This window comes from Marmota marmota, unplaced genomic scaffold (assembly GCF_001458135.2).
Source record: "Marmota marmota marmota unplaced genomic scaffold, marMar, whole genome shotgun sequence".
Lineage (NCBI taxonomy): Eukaryota > Metazoa > Chordata > Mammalia > Rodentia > Sciuridae > Marmota > Marmota marmota.
In genome coordinates, this window is record NW_026000205.1 from 3334110 (window position 1) to 3339237 (window position 5128).

At 49.6% G+C, this 5128-nt stretch overlaps 1 protein-coding gene across 1 annotated transcript in view; it reads right to left on the reverse strand.

Annotated features, from left to right (window-relative positions):
• Positions 1 to 1519, reverse strand: part of C5ar2 (complement C5a receptor 2) — a 13634-nt gene extending 12115 nt beyond the window's left edge. The window contains exon 1 of the mRNA XM_048790643.1: positions 500 to 1519. The gene's annotated coding sequence lies outside the window, so the exon portion shown is untranslated. The remainder of the gene's footprint in view (positions 1 to 499) is intronic.
• Between the last annotated feature and the right edge of the window lie 3609 nt (positions 1520 to 5128).

Sequence of the window (5128 nt, forward strand, 5' to 3'; positions counted from 1 at the left end):
GAAAAGAAGAAAGAGAGGGAGGGAGGGAGGGAGAGATGTGTAGATGTCCTGAATGTTAGCCAAGAAAGTCTCTCCCCGAGGGTCTCACACTGTAGCCACTGGCCACAGGAGACTGCTGAGCATTTCAATGAGGCAGATCCGTGGTAGGAGGTACTTTGAGTATAAAATTCACATCAGATTTCAGAGACTTAGTACATTAAAGAGAGAGAGAGAGAGAGAGAGAGAGAGAGAGAGAGAGAGAGACTATTGAGTTGTCTGTGTGCCGTGCTAGACCCCAGGGCAGACCCCAGGGCGTGGCATGGGCTAGGGACGCCACACGCAGCCCCAGGATGTGTTTATGTCCACGTGTTTATCTCACGTGTGGAAATGACATTATCTTAAATATATCGAGTTCAATAAAATGTATTCCCCAAGTTAATTTTACCGGATCATTTTGGTTCTTTGGACGTGCCCCCTGCCTGACTGCAGGAAGTGAGGGTCTCCTCCTGACTCACATTACCTTGCTGGTGGGTGGTTCTGGTCCAGAGGGACAAGCTCCTGGCCCCTAGTCATGCAAGGTGCAGAGGTCAGTCACATGGCACTGATGGGGGTGGCTCTGGCCCCTGGCCTGGGGGACCCAGGTTCAAAGAGCAGCCCAGTGAGTGAGAACCAAGGGTCCCGGAGGCTGGGGCTCAGGGAGTGTGGCAGGGAGGACAAGCCCATCGTCCACTTCCTTCCCCCACCACTTCCCCTTTCCAAACCTGTTGACCCAGCAGATTCCCCAGGCCGCACGTTGGGCAATCCGCTGGCCTTCCAGCCCACTTCCCTCTCGGGCTGGGCTGGTCAACCCCAGGCAGATCCCACTCCCAGCCGCCGACTGTTTGCAGAAGACCATGGCAGGCCCGGATTGGGGGATGGATCTGCTTCCTGAATGGGGGAGGGAGCCTCGCTGGGTCCCACTTATTCCTCAGGTCAGGAGAGCTAGAAGGTGGCCAGGGCAGAGAAGGAATGTAGAAGAGTATGGACAGGTACACAGGAAGTGAAGGAGCAGGGGGGGCAGGGGGGCACTCCGAAGGAAGGCAGAGAGGGGGCAGGATGGCCTCGGAGAGACAGGCTGGGCATCCAGGAGAAAGGGGCAGGGGCCAAGCAGGGACCAGGTGGCAGAGGATGGAGGGCTCGGAGCAGACAGGCAGGACGTGGGAAGAAGAGGAGGGTCAGGATGGGTCCCAGGCTCAGGCCCAGTGGCCAAGTGGACAACAGGGTTGTCCCCAAGATGAGGAAGCAAGAGAAGAAGAGGTTTGGAGGATGCTGAGGTCAGTTTTGGTGTGGGGAGTGGGAGGGGAGGTCAGATGTAGAAAGAGAGATGTCAATGGTAGGAGGTGAAGTCACAAGAACTAGTGAGAGGAGAAGTCATGAAGAGTGAGCTCAGCTGGGTGTGGTGGTGCACACCTGTGACCCCAGCTATTTGGGAGGCTGAGGCAGGAGGAGTGCAAGTTCGAGGCCAGCCTCCACAACCTAGTAAGACCCTGTCTCAAAATAAAACATATAAAGGGCTGGGGGCAGGGGTGGGTGCTCAGTGGTAGAGTGCTTGCCTCGCATGGGTGAGACCCTGAGTTCCATCTTCAATGCAACACACACAAAATATAAATAAATAAAAACAAAAAGAGTGAGGTCCAGAGAGCTGGTGTTGAAGAGCAGATGTGCAAGTCAGTTTTTGTCATATAACCATGCCAAACACTCCCTCACTGTGACAGAATACCCAAGAAAATCAACTTATAAGGAGGAAAGGCAGAGGTTTTGATTCATGCTTACTTGGCCTCATTGCTTTGGGTCTGTATTGAAACAGCATGTCACACCCAGGAACATGAGGTAGAGCAGAACCTCCTGCCTATGGTGGTGAGTAAGCAAGGAGATAAGGGGGCTTAGGGTTCCCACAGCCTGTTCAAAGTCACACTCCCATGACCCAATTTTTTTACCCCAGGCCTCACTTCCTGAAGGTTCTACCACCTCCCAAGAGCATCATGCTCATCTGGCTCACAGTTTTGGGGGTTCTGATTGGTTGGCCCCAGTCCTCTGTGGTGAGGCAGCCCATCATGGCGGAGCACACCGTGAAGCAAAGCCACTCAGCTCAGGCCAGGAGGCAAGAGAGTGCAGAGGGGGCTGGGTCCCATGATTCCCTCCAAGGCCACGCCCCCAATGACCTAAAGGCCTCCCACTAGGCCCCACCTCCTAAAGCTCTCAGCACTGCACCCAGTGCCACCCTGGCCAAAGCCTTTAAGGGCCTCTGGGGAGCATTAGCAACGAAACCACAGGAGCAGAGAGAGAGACAGGGGAAATGAGGCTGGGAGGTAGAGGACACCAGCCAGATCAGCAGCCATCCAGTGAGGAGGAGGTAGAGGGCCATGTAGGATTAGGAGGGACTCGGAGAGAAGGATCTGCACCCCCTCACTAAAAACTAGGGGTGCCTGGAGCTCAGGTATCCTCCATCGGCCTGATCCCAAGAGGTGGACATAAGTGAACACAAGTCTCAGAGCACATCTTGTCCCAGGTACACCAACATTCACTATCAAGCACGCACAAACATCACACGCAGTACTTGGAAGCCTGAGGTAGGAGGATCGCAAGTTTGAGGCCAGTCTCAGAAATTTAGTGAAGCCCTAAGCAACTTAGTGAGACCCTGTCTCAAAATTTAAAAATCCAAAGGGCTGGGGATGTGGCTCAGTGGTTAAGTACCCTTGGGTTCAATCCCCAGTAACAACAATAACTAATAATAATAATAATAATTGCACAAAGCCTCTGCCGGAAGCTTGACACAAGTGCTCCCTGTTGCACCAAGATGCTCAGACAGTGTCTTTAAGAGTCGTCCCCAAGGCAGCCACGAGGATGCTATTGCAAGAGCATGCTACCCTGTCTGTCAGGATCAGGCCCACGCTCAGCCAGCTCTGGCAGAGAGGGAGGGGACACCACACATGTGCCCATTGATGGAGCAGCCACCAGCTCCCAAAGGCGACTGAGCACTTGAAAAGGTTGAGGCCCATTCAGACAGGCTCTGGGTGCCACATACACAGACGGTTTCAAAGACTGAGTACCAAAGGAAAGAAAGGCAAAGAGAAAGGAAGAACGGAAGGAAGGGGAAGGAGGGAGGAACAGGTTCCTTCAATATTTTTACATTGATTACAATGACGTTGAAATACTAATACTTTGCATGAGTTGGATTAAGTAAGATATATGATTGCTTAGATTGCTGTTATTTTACATGTTAGGTTTCATAGAGAGTAACACAATTTAAATGTATTGTAAATGTATTAATACATACAGATCTCTGTACTTACAATAAGGTTCCATCTGTATGTAAGTTAAAAATATCTTAAGTTGGAAATGCATTTAACACACCTCACCTAGCCTCAGCCTAGTCTACCTAAGAGCACTCAGACCACTGCGTTAGCCTACAACTAGGTGATCATCTGACACACAACCTACTGAACACTAAAGTGTTGAATATCGCATGCAATTTACTGAATATTGTGCTGAACGTGGAAAAACAGAATGATAATATGAAAAATCATAAGCCAAACCATTATAAGTTGGAGACCACCTGTATATATTATACACATTAAATATTATGTGATCTGTATTTCATCTTTTATGTATCTATACTTTATTGGTATCCACATATATATACTATTCACAAAGTACAAATATATCACCAATATCATTGTTTATATGACATACAATTATAGTAGATTATTAAATATGTATTTGTCATTACCATAATGAAATACCTGGAACAGGCTACCTATGGAGAAAAGGAAGTTTATTTATTTTACTTTGTGTGTGTGTGTGTGTGTGTGTGAGAGAGAGAGAGAGAGAGAGAGAGAGAGAGAGAGAGAGGAGAGGAGGCGGGAGACACTGGGGATTGAACCCAGGGGTGCTGTACCACTGAGCCACATTCCCAGCCCTTTGTGCTTTTTATTTTGAGACAAGAGTCCCACTAAGTTGCCGAGGCTGACCTCAAACTTGTGATCCTCCTGCCTCAGCCTCCTGAGTTGCTTGGATTACAGATGTGCACCACCATGCCCAGGCTGAAAAGGAGATTTATTTAGGCCACCATTTAGGAGGTTCAAGGGCAAGACCTGCATCAGTTCTGGTGAGGGCTGGATTTTAATAATGGTGATGGAGACTGACCATGGCAGGAACCTGAGTCAGAGCAAGTGTTCATATCTCCCGTAGGAAACAGGACTGCATGAGCCAACCCTCCCATGAGGACCACCCAGGAGTCTCCAAGAGCTTCCTTCAGAAGACAGCCCCCCCTGGCCCCTGCACCTAAGGACCTCCCACTGAGCCCCACCTCCCAAGGATTCCCCAGGCTCCCAAGAGCACCACCCTGCAGATCAAGCCTTCAATCACAACAGACCCTTGGGGACACTCCAACCACCCAAACCATGGCACATCTATGACAATGACCATTGCATCACTTTTTAATGTGCCCCTGCTTTACACAATCACACTTCTCACGTTGCCTGTACTTCTTTTCTAGCTAATCCACGCCCACACACATATTTCCATATCCATTCTTTATTTGATCACACAAGTCATGCAGGCTGCTTTTAAAAAGCTTGCAGGGTTAGAGTAGGATTCTATTGAAAATGGTTCTTGAAATGACAAGATTGCAGGCATGGAGGGTGGACTGGCTGTTGTCTGGGGTTCGGACAAGGCTGGGGATGGGGAGGTGGGTGGGCATGACCACTGAAGGGTTCCCGGTGGTGATGGGGATGTCCCTGGACCCTTGGCTGTGTCAAGCTCGACATTCCGATGTGAAGAACCACAGGCTCCCTCTCTCCTATTTCTTATAACATTGAATCTGCAATAAAAAGTCCACAGAAGGGGCTGGGGTTGTGGGTCAGGAGTAGAGCACTTGCCTAGCATGTGTGAGGCACTGGGTTCGAATCTCAGCACCACATATAAATATATGAGTAAAATAAAGGTCCATCAACACCTAAAAAACAGAAGTCAACAGAAAAAGAAAGTGTAGGGCTGGAGGTGTGGGTCAGTGGAGAACACCTGCCTAGTATACACAAGGCCTTGGGTTCCATGCCCAACACACCCCCCCCCACACACACACACACCAAAAAAAAAAAAAAAAAAAAAA